This window comes from Herpailurus yagouaroundi, unplaced genomic scaffold (assembly GCF_014898765.1).
Source record: "Herpailurus yagouaroundi ecotype Mexico unplaced genomic scaffold, PumYag 192, whole genome shotgun sequence".
NCBI classification, from domain to species: Eukaryota; Metazoa; Chordata; class Mammalia; order Carnivora; family Felidae; genus Herpailurus; species Herpailurus yagouaroundi.
Genome location: NW_024412423.1, coordinates 4,068,054 through 4,084,579, shown reverse-complemented (window position 1 = coordinate 4,084,579; position 16,526 = coordinate 4,068,054).

Sequence of the window (16,526 nt, the reverse complement as noted above, 5' to 3'; positions counted from 1 at the left end):
ATGGGTGTGTGGAGTCGACTGGAAATGACAGTTTTCATTGGGGGTAGGTCTAGCTGGCATCTAGGAACTGGAGGTGAAATCTAGCAACCAAGGCTGGTTGAAAGCAGGGACATTGAAGCATGTGAGCAGGGACAAGTCCAGAAGGCAGGAACCAAACCAGGAAAGGGCTATCCTATGACAGGAAGGGGTATAGAATGGTAACCAGGAAACTGGGCTTTGGCAGGACCCAGGACAGTCCTGAAACCCCAAGGTTAGCAAAAGGAGTGTCTGCACCAAGGCTCAGAGGGATCCCGTCTGTACCACAGGCAATGGATTCTGTCACCCGAATACTTCACTGCCCTACGTGATTATCTGCTATTATATACTCAAATGAACACTCAACATTTTGGGAAGACACATTTGGAAACTGCTTCCAGAGACAAGTTTTTGAGCAACACAGGAAAACAAATATCATGAGTTCTTCATCAATGGTTTTCTTATCTTACCCTTTCTATTTAAGCCTAGAGGTGCAAGATCCACTTTGTGGCAGGTGGAGGATGGATGGGTACCTGGGAAACCATTGCTGTGTCCAGGAAGAGATGATGGTGGCCCAGACCAGGGTGGGTGGCTGGGCCAGCTGGGGTAAGATGGGGGCTGGAGATGCAGACAAGGGGTCTGATTTGAGTGTTAGTTAGAATGTTGGTTGCAAATCAAAATGCCTGCAGGTTCTTATAGGTGTTTTAAATGTTCCATAATAAATTTCTGTTGATTGTAAGAAAACAAGAGACAGAAAACCCCAGCAACTCTGCTGGAAATGTACAAGTTAAAAGAGACTTAAAACCTGGGGCACCTGGGTGTCTCAGTCAATTGAGTGTCTGACTCTTGATTTTGGCTCTGGTCATGATCTCACGGGTCATGGGATCCAGCCCTGTGTTGGGCTCCATGCTGAGTGTGGAGCCTGCTTAAGATACTCTCTCTCTCTCTCTCTCTCTCTCTCTGCCCTTCCCCAGCTCATGCTCTCTCTCTCAAAATAAGTAAGTAAACATTTAAAAAGACTTAAACCTATCTGCCAGTTGAATGCAGGGATCTTATTTTGATTTTTTATTCAAGAAAACTGTTAAAAAGTTACAAGATGTGGGAAGTTGAACATCGACTTTTTTGTATGAAGGAATTGTTATTTTTCCATGTGATAATTGCATTGTGGCGTGTTTTTGTTTTCTCTTTAGCGTTCTTATCGTTTCGAGATCTATGCTGAGACGTTTACAGATGAAATCATATGATTGGCATTTTCTCCAAAAAATATGGGGGAGAGGGAAGGGGTTCACTGAAACTGGATGGGCTCTGGGTCGAAATTTGTCAACGCTGGATGATGGTCTCATGGGGGTTCATTGTGAACGGAGCTGAGGCTTTCCTTGCGATGACAGCTGCTGGCACCACGTACGAGAAACTTTTCAGAGCTACGCGTAGGCTCTGCTCATGCGGACGAAGGCTCCTATCACTCTGGGATGAAGACATCCAAATGCTCATGTTAATAGGGACATAACCCCGCCGCACGGGGGGGGGGTTGTAGAGGAGCTTTACTGTTCACTTGAGATGTACATAGACAGCTCTTTTTGCTAAAAATGGAAATGAAGTAGCATTTAGGAAGTATTCAAGATGAGTACAGGCATCACCTTATCGCGTTTCGTAGACACCAGTTTGTTTTTGTTTTTGTTTTTGTTTTACAAGTTGAACGTTTGTGTCCACCCACGTCGAGCAAGTCTGTTGGCCCTGTTCTTCCAACAGCATTTTCTCCCTTCATGTCTTTACGTCATATTTTGGTAATTTGCAATATTTCAAGCTTTTTCATTGTCAATTACATTTGTTATGGTGATCAGTGATCAGTGATTTACAGCCTGCTGAAAGCTTAGATGGTAGTTGGCATTTTTAGCAAGAAAGTACGTACTTTTAATTAAGGTATGTACTTTTTTTTTTAATGTTCATTTTTGAGAGAGAGAGAGAGAGAGAGAGAGATCGTACAAACTGGAGAGGGGCAGAGAGAGAGGGAGACAGGGAATCCCAAGCAGGCTCTCTGCTGTCAGCGCAGAGCCTGATGTGGGGCTCAAACTCATGAACTGTGAGGTCATAACCTGGGCCGAAGTCAGAAGCTTAACCAACTGAGCCATCCAGGTGCCCCTGTACTTTGTTTTTTTTGTTTTTAGACAATGCTATCACACAGTTAATAAATTACAGTGTAGCGTAAACATCACTTATAGGCACTGGGAAACCAAAAAATTCATTTGACTTGCTTTATCGCGATTCTCACTGGATTGTGTTGGTCTGGAATTGAACCTGTCATATCTCTGAGGTCTGCCCGTGATGATGCGTGGGAGAGGCTAGTTGCCCCCCTCTTCTGCTTTCCTTCCTAGAAGCTGAACCTTAAGTGTTTGTCAGGCTTCCCTGCCGCCCAAACATTTCCCAGCCTCCTTAACACATGGTGTGGCCACGTGATTTAGTTCTGGCCAATGAAATGTAGCAGAAATGTGACAGGGGCCTTTCCGGAAGGCACAATAAGGGGGGATGACTCCTCTAAGAGGTTATCCTCTCTTCTTCCCCATCTCTTTCCTGCTGCCTGGAATGCAGAGCCCCAGGACCCGGGCTGACCGTTTAGTTGGTTTGAGGATGGAAACCACACACCTTACGTGGCAGAGCAGAGTCAAGGAGGAGCCTAGGTCGCTGACTACTGTTTGAACTGGTTTAACAAAGTGAGAGTGAACTTTCATATGGTTAAGCCAAAGTTACCTTAGGTTTTTAGTTACATGCAGAGTCTTACTGCTGATCAATATAGGTGACTGTTTATTGTTCATAAACAAGGCACTATTCGCTATCATCTCTCAAAAAGTAAAGTGTATAGATTCATTGACTGAGCATTTTCAGTCAGGACTTCAAACTGTGGATATAGTATCTTTGGGGCACCCGGGTGGCTCAGTTGGGTTGACTCTTGTTCTCGGCTCAGGTCACGAGCTCACGGTTCATGAGTTCGAGTTCCTGCGTCAAGCTCTGCACTGACAGTGTGGACCCTGCTTGAAATTCTGTCTCCATCTCTCTGCCCTCCCCCCACTCATGCTCTCTCTCTCTCTCTCCAAATAAATAAATAAACTTAAGAGAAAAGGAAAAAAAAAAAGAAAAGAAAAGAAAAGAAAAGAAAAATAGTATCAGTATCAGTGCAGCCTCTCTGGAAAACAGTGTGGAGGCTCCTGAAAAAATTAAAAATAGAACTACCCTACGACCCAGCAATAGCACCACTAGGAATTTACCCAAGGGATACAGGAGTGCTGATGCATAGGGGCACTTGTACCCCAATGTTTATAGCAGCGCTTTCAACAACAGCCAAATTATGGAAAGAGCCTAAATGTCCATCAACTGACGAATGGATAAAGAAGATGTGGTTTATATACACAATGGACTACTACTTGGCAATGAGAAAGAATGAAATCTGGCCATTTGCAGCCATGTGGATGGAACTGGAAGGTATTATGCTGAGTGAAATAAGTCAGGCAGAGAAGGACAGATATCATGTATTTTCACTCATATGTGGATCTTGAGAAACTTAACAGAAGACCGTGGGGGAAACGAAGGGGAAAAAAATAGTTACAAACAGAGAGGGAGGGAGGCAAACCCTAAGAGACTCTTAAATACAGAGAACAAACTGAGGGTGGATGGGGGTTTGGGGGAGAGGGGAAAGTGGGTGATGGGCATTGAGGAGGGCACCTGTTGGGGTGAGCACTGGGTGTTGTATGGAAACCAATTTGACAATAAATTTCATAATAAAAAAATAAAAATAAAAAATATATCCTTTAAAAAAAAAAGAAATAGTATCATTTGCAAGAACAAACACTGTAAAAAAACCCAAAACAAACAAACAGCCCCCATGGGGACTGGTTACAGGAATGAACCTTCAGTGGGATAGCAGGCAGCCATTCAATGAATGAGTTAGGCCTGTTTGTGTTTCTAGGAAAGAGCCTTGGGTCTTATTAATTAAAAAAATTTTTTTAAGTGTATTTATTTATTTTGAGAGAGAGAGCAAGCAGAGTAGGGGCAGAGAGAGAAGGAGAGAGAGAATCCCAACAGGCTCTGCACTGTAGTGAAGAGCCCTATGTGGGGCTTGAACTCACCAACTGCACGACCATGACCTGAGCCGAAATCAAGAGTTGGATGCCCACCTGACTGAGCTACCCAGGTGGCCCATTGGGTCTTATTATTAATTGAAAACAAGGAAGTCATAAAAAAGCAGGTGTACTTTGATCTCCTTTGTATAAATAACTATAAATATATGGATACATATTTCCTAGGAGGAAATAAAAACCTGCTAACTGAAGGGAAAGAGGCTTTTACTCGTCACTGAATGTATTTTTGTATGGATTGAATTTGCTCTCCACTGTCTTCCTCTCCATTAAGAAAAAAATTACTAGTAGCATAGATTTGCTCAAAGCCTAAGTTCCTAAATTAAACAGCAGTTTGTAGTCATTAGATCTCCTCCAACGTCATTGTCATAATATCTAAGGCACACTCTGATTTCCCGTCTGAACGAATTTGAATGGTTACAACGAAGGTATTGTCGTCCGCCTCCCGTCTCTGTGGCCCATTCTTCTCTCCCTCCCCTTCCTCCTGTCCCCTCTCCTTGAATGTCTGATATTACGGACTCTCCAAGGACCTCACCTTCCCAGCGTCCACGGGGAGGATGGGGGAGCCCAGAGCGGAGGAAAGAAGCTCTCGAAGGAATGCTGAGCCAGCTAGGGATTCTGTCCACCTGCGCTGGGGCAGATGGTGATATTCTGCCTGAACACAGGATCCGGGTCACACTCAGTGGCCTCCAGGTAGTTTTCACCAGGAGTTGTTTTGTTTGTTTCTTGCCGGTGAACGAGGACACGCGGGCTCTGACGGGAGCTGGCATATGTCCTGGAGCTTATTTACTCGGGCTTCAAATGAAGGCCAGGCGTACCTGACTCTGTCTTATAACAAGTGAGCTCTGCTTAAGAGAGCAGGATGGAAACGCAGCGGGAAGACTGCAGGAAGAGAGCCATGCGCCATGAGACAGATGGCAGGAGAGGTGACATTTGTTTCCAAAGGAGCTCATGGCCCTGGGGAGCTCACAAGAACATCTCAGCTGGTGCTTCCGTTTTAGGACAGTTATTTCTAGGGGACGGCATACTTTCATGAGAAAATCTGAACCTTGGCAACCCCGCGGTCCAGAAAGGATTACTGGGGGATGATCAGGAAAACTCATGTCTAAGGAGTGGTGCCTTCCAGGGAAGGATTCTCACATAGAGTAACACGAGGTGATGAAGTCTCACAGCAGTGAAGAGAGAGGGAGGAGTATAAAGGAATTATGAGATCTAGGAATTTGTCCCTAGACCAGGTATATTAGTCCCAGCCATTCGGGTTCAGAAATGCATGCCCAGGGGCACCTGGGTAACTCAGTCAGTTGAGTGTCTGACTCTTGATTTTGGTTCAGATCGTGATGTCACAGTTCGTGGGTTCGAGCCCAGCATCCAGCTCTGCACTGGCAGTGCAGAGCCTCCTTGGGATTCTCTCTCTCTCTCTCTCTCCCTCTCTCTCTCTCTGCCCCTCCCCTGCTCTCGCTCTTTCTCTCTCTCAAAATAAATACATAAATACATAAATAAAGAAAGAGATATCAAAAAGGAAACAGAAATGCATGCCCAACATGAAGTGGCTTAAAGAAAAATAGGGATTTATTGATCCGTATAACTGGAAAGCTGGTAGGTGATTTCAAGCCTGTTCAGATCCAAGGCTTTAAACAGTGGGTGAAGGACACTGTCACTGCTTCCCTCCCTTTCCTCTGTGTTAGTTTCATTCATAGGCTGGCGTTCCCTACAAGGGGCTAAATATCGACCCTAAGGGCTCCATCTACCAGTTTAGCAGTCCCAGTGTCAGATACCTCTTTGCGTATAGTTCCAACAATGTCAGGGCTGATTTTATGCTTAGTTTGGGACACATATGCCCATTTCTTTTTTTTTTTTAATGTTTTATTTATGTTTGAGAGAGAGAGACAGAGCATGAATGGGGGAGGGGCAGAGAGAGAGGGAGACACAGAATCCAAAGCAGGCTCCAGGCTCTAAGCTGTCAGCAGAGCCTGATGTGGGACTCTAACTCACAAACCCCAAAGATCATGACCTGAGCCAAAGTCGGATGCTTAACCAACTGAGCTACCCAGGCACCCCAACACATAACCATTTCTGTACCCATCACTGTCCCTGCAATTTTGTAGGCCCAGACCTGGTGTCTGAGCCTATAGCCAGAGGCATAAGTTGGGGGCCAATGCTGCTGGTGCAAGTTCAAAGAAAAATCAGTATATTGTTATCAGGGGCAGGAGAAGGAGTCAACAGACAATTAAGTGTCCACTACACCAGTGTGTAGACTTCTGTGCTTCATGATTTTTTCCAGTTTTAAATGAGAGGGGAAAGGGGGACTCCCCTTACAGCCCCAATATATAATTCTTCTTTGATATGTTAGAGATTAGAGGCTCGCAGACCACACCAAAGATTTGAGACTTAAAAAAGGATTTGGGGCAAAAAGTCTTTGGGCTTTTTGTTATCCTGAATTTGGGGTTGAAAATAAATCGGGACTAGAAAACATATACATGCTTTTAGGGGTATTCTCCAGGCATGGATGGATTTCCTGGTCTAGGATTCCCTGCAGAAAGGTAAAGTAATTCCAAAGTTTTCCTAGGGGCTCCCTAAGCCTTTTCTCTTCCAAACCTAAAGGAGCCATCCTAGTTTCATTTTTGTTCCACTTTTTTGCCTCTGTTTTTTTTTTTTAAGTTTATTTATTTATTTTTAGAGAAAGAGAGAGAGAGGGAGGGAGGGGCAGAGAGAGAGGGAGGGAGGGAGGGAGAGAGAGAATCCCAAGCAGGCCCCTCACTGTCAGTGCAGAGTCCGATATGGGGCTTGAGCCCATGAACCGTGGGATCGTAACCTGAGTTGAAGCCAAGAGTCAGACGTTGAACCGACTGAGCCACCCAGGGGCCTCTGCCTCTGTTTTTATAGACTTTCAGAGCAGCCAATAAATACTGAGCTGGATTCACAACTCAGATGTTCCAGCCCCAAATCAAGCGGGCTCTTCTACTCTCCGCCTTGGGTAGGTAGGAAGAACAGTGACAGACATTGGTGCTGCCTTCCAGAAATGGGATGTTTGAAAAGAAATCTTTGTAAGACTGAGCAATGCTGTCTTTCGCAACACACAAACTGAATGGAGTCACAGAGACTTGGAAAAAGCTGGATCTGAACGCAAATTATGTGATCAGACCAAGCAATCAGAAAGAAATGTACCATCACCAGCCCTTTGTACCATTTCTGAAAGTAAGAACTGTGTGGAGACAATTAGCTCTCCTTAGAAACTGACGACTGTCAATTCTTTTTCTTACTGGCGAGAGAATATTCTGGAACTCTTCCTACAGGAGGAACCATCAGGCATAGACCGATTTCCAAGCGAGAGTTGTAAAGGAGGAGGAGTATCATTTGTAAATGTGAGGAAGAAAAACAGAGAAAAGAGTCTATCTTGACCCCACAAAAAGCTTGGGTGATGGCCCATATTCACCTCAGTTCTCAACAACTGACCAGAAAGTAATTGGTGGAGATGCCAGTCACAGTCCCTGTCAGGGGCAGATCACCACCTCAAAGCATGCTGGGAAATTTACACCGGGCACCTGATCATTGCCGATCCCTTTTACTTATAGGAAGGATTAGAAAGTTCACGTAAGAACTTTCTCAGTTCAAGATCGTGATCCAAAGAGGAAACCAATTCTGGCAATGTCAACAATGGTCACCTACAACTCCACTCACCTCTGCCTTCTAGAAAGGACCATCGTACCCCCCATGTGATTGGACCAGGAATGGCCCCCAACCCAGCCGGAAACCAGAGAAATTACTCTTGAGGGATTCTGAACTCAGAGACGTAGATAGAATTTGCCGATATGTTTGAGGAACATAAGGAAACAGAATCGTGGAACGGAAGCTAAGGCACCAGGGCACCAGTTGCCACAAACCAGCCGCCCACGGGACACATATGAAGCACAACATGTTTTGCTTGGCCTGCAGGGTTTACAATTCAAAATGATTGCCAACGCTTAAAAACTAGACTCTTGCGCATTGTAAGATGGGTGGGCTTCCAGAGCAAACTGTGTGGAAATTGTGACGATCTAAGATTAAGCGTGCTGATGACACAGAGGCCAGACTTGAGGTGCATTTGGGACTTTGCAGACTTTTTAGGACATGCATCCAAAGATCACACATGTTCCCACGAGTATCCATCCAGGAGCACCTCCAGTCACTCTCCAGATTCTGGAGCTGTCCATGGGGGTTCTGCTTAGAGTAAATGAACCTGTAGCAAACTTACAGGGGACGGGACAAATGGAGAATTTTATATGCATGGCTCAGGGTCCCTACCACTCCCTTTGCTCATCAGGTGCCGAGTCTGAGTGACTCAAGTGATTTTTTTGTTTTAGACCCACTGTTACAGGTGTGGTGCAGGAGGGAGCCAGTGAGCCTGTACTAAGAGAAGGAGCCTGGTTCTGGCTGTGGAGGCTTCTGATGAACCCTGGTTCCTGTCCCTAGGAGGTCCGGTTCATGAGCAGTTCCTGAGTCCCTAACACTTTCCTACAGAGAGTGAGCGTCCTCCCTTCTCCCTGCTCCCCTGCACAACACAAAATTTATCTGAGCAAATTTGAGTGGGTTTCAGATCTGGCTGCCAAAAGGGCTCTCGCTAAGACCACAGCTGAGGATTAACCTAGCAAAGGCAAGATGCTACAGGGAAGGCCACTGGACTATGGCACTTCATTTCCATGACATCACCTGAGGCCACTGGCCCCTTCAAAAAAGTTCTGCACTGCACATTCTTGGTGGCCTCAGGACCCTGTTGATATGGACCCTTTTAGGCTCCTTTCCACCCACAGCATCTGGGCACGGCTAACTATATCATAGAAGACATCAAGCTAGAAACGACTTATTTATTTATTTATTTTTGGGCCCCACATTTTGGCTCAAGTGCTCAACTTGTACGTTTGGGAGGGATCTTCAAATGCTTGCTTGTCTCTTGCTCAGTTTCGGTGACCTCACTCATTGGGTCTGTTTGTAAATGCTGGAAGAAGAAACGGTCCCCAACACTGGCTCCCAGAGGCCTGAGTTCTTTTGGGTTCTTGCCCAAGGGAGTGGGTGTGAGGCATGTTTTCAAACCATCATGCAGTTCTTTGCTCTTTTCTGTGAGTCAGAGTCATGTACTATCTAAAATAGGTGGAGAGTGTGGGCAGGGTAAGGAAGTCATGGAGTCTATTCTCGGGGAGAGTGTGGCCCCTCAGGCAGAGCCCGACTTTTCTAAGGATTAGATTGAGCACGCAAACCCACTGAGTTGACTGGTTCAGCTCTGTCCTGGTGATCCACACATGCACCTTCCTACTACCTCTTTAGGGGGGTGGGAACAAGTGGATTTTACCAGATGTCTGAGTGCTAAGCAGGTACATACTTGGGGCTGTGCGGAGCGTGTGGTTCGTAAGAATGCACGAACTCGTTAATGCAGCTCAAGACTGAGGCATGTTTGGGATTCCCCCACCCTTTTTTGTTTTTATTTATTTTGAGAGAGAGAGAGACAAAGTAGAGAAGGGGCAGAGAGAGTGAGAGAGAGAATGCACACTGTCAGTGTAGAGTCCAGTGAGGGGCTTGAACTCACAAACCGTGAGATTATGACCTGAGCCAAAGTCAGGAGTCCGATGCTTAACCAACTGACACCCAGGTGCGCCAGGGATTTTTACATTTTTATTTATTTTTTAAGAATTTTTTACAGCTTTATTTATTTATTTTGAGAGAGAGAGAGAGAGAGAGAGAGAGAGAGAGAGAGTCCCAAGCAGGCTACACACTGACAGATGCGGGGCTCAAACTCACGAACTGTGAGATTATGACCTGAGCTGAGACCAAGAGCCAGAGGCTTAACCGACTGAGCCACCCAGGCACTCCAGGGATTTTCACTTTTAGACGTAAGTTTGGAAATAAGGTACCTACGCCCCCACCCTGACACACACACACACACACACACACGCACAGCTGTGTGAACATGTTCTCATGACATTCCCATGAATGTTTACCTGATAGCTCATGCTGATTGTGACACCACTAGCTAGGTTCTAAAGCTACCAGTGTCATAATGCTCAGCTGGCTGTTCAGCTTTAGGTCACTGAAAGAGTGATCACGCGACTGTCTGCAAATGCATGGGAGACATCACGGAGGCAGTGATGAGCTCACTCCAGGCAATCCTCGGCTGCAATGCATCAGAGCCCAGAATGGACATTCTTTCCTGGGAGCAGATGCTTCAGTACAAGGAGGAAGGAAGCAGTTGCTTAGAAGTATTGCAAAATACCAGTGCAACAAAAGCTTAGTCACCCCTAAGGATTACGCATGGCAAGTGCCTGTTGTATCAGAGAAAACTTTTAGCAGTTGCTCTGTAGGGGGTGAGGAGGAAGGTTTTCCTGAACCAAGAAAGACATCTAATCACCACTCAGCCTTGCCCTAGGCGGATGGGCGGCAGAAGCTTCTCCATCCACCTCCTTTTCTGGACCATTTTCTTGACCTCCCTCCTGGCTCTCCCACATCCCACCTCCCCCCCATCCATGCTATAGACAGCATCACTCCCTCCACCCTCTTATATCCTTCATTTTTATTCTATAATGAGTTCTCAGTCACTGTGTTAAGTCTTCTGAGATGATTCTGAACCTTACTGTGACTTAGACGAAGAGGAAGGACCTGTGGGCAATAGGAGGGCTTTTTTAAATTTTCCTGAAACAGCAAATCATGGTTTAAGGGAAAGAAAAGAGCAAACAGCATATCCAATAGGGAGCTGGGAGCACAAAGCCATCCAAATAGAAGGACAGTGTCCCCGAAAGAGATCTGAATTGTTCTCACAAACGGGATGTGACTTGTTCTTATGCATTGCTGCTCTTGTTAGAGTTGTTGGTTTGAGTTTGAGTTTGGTTTTGGTTTTGAGAACTTGACATCTCCCTCCCCCGGGACCACAAGTGCAGAAGCAGCATTGGCCAGCACGTGGTACCTCTCTGGGACTCAGCAGTCCCGACGACTTCCTGGTAAGATTTCATCTCCTGAACGTTCCTGGCTACTGCATTTCGCAAGGGCGTTTCAAGTGACAAGAGAGCTATTAACAAACCCCTCAGTTGAAAACTGTGCTGTGAGACTGTCTTTGCGATAGCCTGAATCTTGCCTTGCTGTCACTTGGAAAGGCTAACTCTGGGCCCACGCTCCGTATACTTACAGAAATGTCATCTGGATGCCTCACTGCTTAAATTTGTTAACTTTTGGGGCGCCTGGGTGGCTCAATCGGTTGAGCGTCCGACTTCAGCTCAGGTCATGGTCTCACAGTGTGTGGGTTCAAGCCCTGCATTGGGCTCACTGCTGTCAGTGCAGAACCCGCTTTGAATCCTCTTTCCCTCTCTCTCTGCCCCTACCTTGCTTACAACACTCCCAAAGGTAGATAGATAGGTAAATAAATAAATAAATAAATAAATAAATAAGTTAACTTCTGAGAGAGCTGTTTGGGAGATCAAGAAAAGGAAGATTCTAGGGTTGTTAAACTTGCTAGAAATTGTCATGGGTTCTCAAATGATTTCTGAAACGATCACACATTGCATGGGCTGTTCCCACCTTTGAGAGCCTCGTGAACTGGCCATTCCAAATGGTAATGACAACAGGAGGCAACCCTATTCTTGCTAGATGGAAACCCCCGTAAGACTTCATTTGCTTCAAAGTAATTTACGGGGCCCTCTTTACTTACCCAGGTTAATGGTTCTTACCAATGTCCCAGTGCTCAAGGGATATAGTAGGACTGATTTTTCATTTTTCATAAGGAGAAATAAAAACATTGAGAAAACAGAACTAGAGCTCATTACCACTAGGCTTGGGTCTGTTCCTTTTCTCCTACCACAATTCCATCAATCCTCTTGTCCATATTTTTGTGATTTCTTTCTTCATTCCAGAGATTTCCTTCTAATGCAATCCACCTTCAAATCCCGTGTCCTACTGAATAATCAAATGCCCATTCTCTTCTGAGTCTTTCCAGTCAACCTCTAACCTAATTTCCTCCTACTTTTTTCTACGTGGTGGCTTCTTCCTTTACCCAAAGAATCGTGACTGGGTGCATGTTTGCCATCTTGGAAATGCTGGCTCAGGGGGATAGCTGATCAATTCCCAAAGGCTTCCACTTTGACAATAGCCAAATTCGGTATCCATGTGGCCTGATGTCTGCTCCATTAAACACACATTCTGATTACCTATAGAAAATCCCAATCCTTGGGGTACCTGGGTGGCTCAGTCTGTTAAGTGTCCAACTCTTGATTTCGGCTCAGGTCATGATCTCGCCATTTGTGAGTCTGAGCCCTGCATCAGGCTCTGTGCTGACAGCATGGAGCCTGCTTGGTATCCTCGATCTCCCTCTCTCTCTGCCCCTCCCCCTGTGTGTGCTTTCTCTCTCTCAAAAACAAACATTGAAAGAGAGAGAGAGAGAGAGAGAGAGAGAGAGAGAGAGAAAATCCCAGTCTTTTTGAGTACTTGCACTACCACCACCAATTTTGAGTATGTTTTCTAGTCTCTTGATATTACGCACACTTTCTCAGCTTGCTGAGGGTGGTGTCCCTGTGTCATATTCAAAGTCTTCCTACACGTGTCTTCAGTGTTCTTTCCTTCTTCCTCATACTTACTCCCCAGCTGCACTCTGTTCAGACCCATTATTTATTCTGCATACCTGCTGTTTGCCTGCTCTTTCTGGAGAAGGCACTACTGTAAGGTTGTCTAGATGGTCCCCCACCAAAAGTGTGCAAGGACCTCAGAAGACCAGGGACCTAGGGGTTGAGTGTCCGGCTTTGGTTTAGGTCGTGATCTCGCAGTTCACGAGTTCAAGCCCCACGTCAGGCTCTGTGCTGACAGCTCAGAGCCTGGAGCCTGCTTCGGATTCTGTGTCTCCCTCTCTCTCTGCCCCTCCCCTACTCGTACTCTGTCTCTGTCTCTGTCTCTGTCTCTCTCAAAAATAAAACATTAAAAATTTTTTTAGAAGACCAAGGACCTAGACCTCGATCATTGGCCTAATTGGAGAGAATAAGGACATCCCACAGTTGCCCATAGACGTGTTCCCATTTCAGTGTACCTAAGTTTATGTCATTTCCTAAGATAAAATGTAGCTGTTTTTCAGACAAACACATTGTGTTTTGGGTTCCTTCATCTTCAGTGTCCATTTAATTGACCTCCCCCCCATCCCGGGTTTTTAGTTAGAACCAAATAAACACTGTTGAAGATTAGACAACATCAAACCCATATATCATGATTTCATTGCCAGTTGGTTCCACAACCCATGCACTGGAAAATGAACCTCATTAGCTGAGTTGAAATGCTGTAGAGACATCAGAGAACTTGACCAACTAGCCACACAGGAAAAGGTGTTTATTTAAGCAGGCTTCCAAAAACCCAGCTAATGAGGGTGACATTTAATGTGGCATTTGATCAGCAACACAGATAAAGTGAGAAATGAAACCTATCATCCATGGTAATGATTGATGATAAAATGATGAAAATATCCATTGCTTAAATATTCATTTGTGGGGGGTGGGGGGAGTGACAAGGGGGACAGAGCCTTTATGATGTAAGTTCCAGGTGGTGAGAGTGCCAGGTGGTTCTGAGTCTCTTCTGAATACCGATTTGGAGGCTGGTGCTCTTAGAGTTAATCCACTCAGCACTTTAGGATATGACTTGTAAAAGCTAGGGAGCTTTTTTATTATTTTATTTTTTTAAATAATTTTTTAAAGTTAATTTATTTCTCTTGAGAGAGAGAGGGCATAAGCAGGGGAGGGGCAGAAAGAGAGGGAGAGAAAGAGAATCCCAAGCAGGCTTCTTGCTATCAGTGCAGAGCCTGACGCAGGGCTCCACCCCCCAACTGCAAGATCATGACCTGAGCTGAAACCAAGAGCTGGACGCTTAACCCACCGAGCCACCCAGGCACCCCTAGGGATCTTTCAAAATACAGTAAACATAGCAATGACCATGATTCTGCTCCCCCTCCCCACACACCTGATAATTCAATCCAAATGGCTGGTGTATCAATGTTGTCTTAAAGCTCCCCAGATGATTCTACTGTGCAGCCCGAGTTAAAAGCTGCCACTCTGGTGACTCATATATTTTGAGGATGGACAAAGAATTCTGGTTCCATTTCAGGATGGTGGACTAACTATCCTACTTAGTCCTACAACTTCTTCCCTCCTGCAGCAAGAGTCTTAACTGATGATCCTTAGTAAGAAGTGAAACTTTCAGTGAACCAGAAACCAGGATAGATCCTGAAATATGGCATGTAGAGTGGATTGATGCAAAGACAGAAAGCCCAATCTAAAATGCGCACAGAAGATGATTGTTGGAAAGGTACAGGGAACATCAAGCCTGCTCCATCCTCAAAGGTGGCAGACACCAGGAGCAGGAGGGTATCAAAGACAATCAACATGGAGGTCCTTGGGCTGCTGCTGCAGGTGGGGCCAACGATTCATCCTCCACTGAAGCCCTTCTGTCTTCTCTTGACTTCAACAGCTGTGACAAAATGTCAGCCTTCCTATAGGAGTCATAGCCAGGGAGCCCAAATTAGATGGGCATGGCCATGTGTCTTGGGGCTGACCATTGCCAGGGGAATAGGGTAGACCTGAACACCCCAGCGAAATCTCACCCAGTGGCTTACCCTTCATTGTCCCTGAGGGCAGTCCAATTCAGACCAGCAATCTCCCTAAGCAGATCACAGCCACTGACAGAAAATACAGACTAACGGAGAATCTCAACTAGATAGAAGGTCAAAGAGTCAAGATCACCACACTTTGGAGAAAGACCAACACTACAAAAGACAACAAACTCCACAAAATACACAACACCCAGGCAAGATAAAGGATAGAGCAAGCAAAAGAGGAATCAAGAAAAAGCCAGACAGAGACAAATACCTTACGACTTCACAAAGACAAATCCTATATGATTTCACTCAAATGTGGAATCTAAAAAACAAAACAAATGAACAAACAAAAAGCAGAAACAAACTCATAAATCCAACAGACTGGTGATTGCCAGAGGGGAGGGGGATGTGGGGATGGGCAAAATTGGCAGAGGGGATGAAAACGTACAAACTTCCAGCTGTAAGATTAAGTCACGTGGATGAAAAGTACGACGTAGTGAATATAGTCAATCATATCGCAATAACATTGTATGGTGACCACGCTTTTTGTGGTGAGCATTGCGGAATGTACAGAATTGTCAAACTGCTGTGCTGTATGCCTGACGCTAATATTATATGTCAACTCTGCTTCAATTAAAATAAATAAGCATCAGCAAATTTCTCTGACGTGTGAGGATAAAGCAGTCACAAATAAATCAACTAGAAGAGTCAGGGAGATTAAAATTTGATCCTTGAACCAGCAGATGAAACATCTTTTTTTTTCTGAAATGTAATTTTAGTATAACGAAGATGAATGTGTGTTTTATAACCTAGTGACTAGTGATAGCTCAGAGTTTTGGTAGTTCACTTTTCTGGAAAGCCCATAGTATCTGAGTGAGTCGTTATAGAAACTATTAAGAAGAATTAAATGTTTTCCATAGCACTTTTATTTATTTTTTAAATTATTTAAAAAATTTTTAAATGTTTATTTTTGAGAGAGAGAGAGAGAGACAGTGGGGGAGGGGGGGGGGGGGCCCCAGAGAGAGAGGGAGACACAGAATCCGAAGCAGGCTCCAGGCTCTGAGCTGTCAGCACAGAGCCCGACACAGGTCTCAAACCCAAGGGGACCACAAGATCGTGACCTGAGCCAAAGCCGGATGCTTAACAGACTGGGGTACCCAGACGCCCCTAAATTATTATTTGAGAGAGAGAGAGAGAGAGAGAGAGAGAGAGAATCTTAAGCGGGTTCCATGCTCAGTGCGGAGCCTGACATGGAGCTCAATCCCATGACCCTGGGATCATGACCTGAGCTGAAATCAAGACTCAGTTGCTCAACTGACTGAGCCACCTAGATGCCCCTGTATTCCTTAACCCTTTTCAAAAGTCTTGGTCTCTTTTGAAAAATTGACAACAAATGAAAAATACAATTGGGCGCCTGGGTGGCTCAAGTCGGTTAAGCCTCCAACTTCAGCTCAGGTCATGATCTTGCATTTTGTGGGTTTGAGCCCTGCATGAGGCTCTGTGCTGACAGCTCAGAGCCCGGAGCCTGCTTCGGATTCTGTGTCTCCCTCTCTCTCTCTCTCTCTTTCTCTCTCTCTCTACCCCTCCCCTGCTTCCGCTCTATCTCTCAAAAATAAACAAACATTTAAAAAAAATATCTAAAAAAAGAAAAATCCATCGAACAGAAAGAGAAGTTTTTCTCCTAGATATAGAACACTTGCTGGTATTTGTATTTTGAGTGCTTGGAGTAAAATAGGCCCCATTTTCAAAGGCTGTTAATAACAGCGGGTGCAAGGACTTGTTTCATTTGATTTAGCACCAAC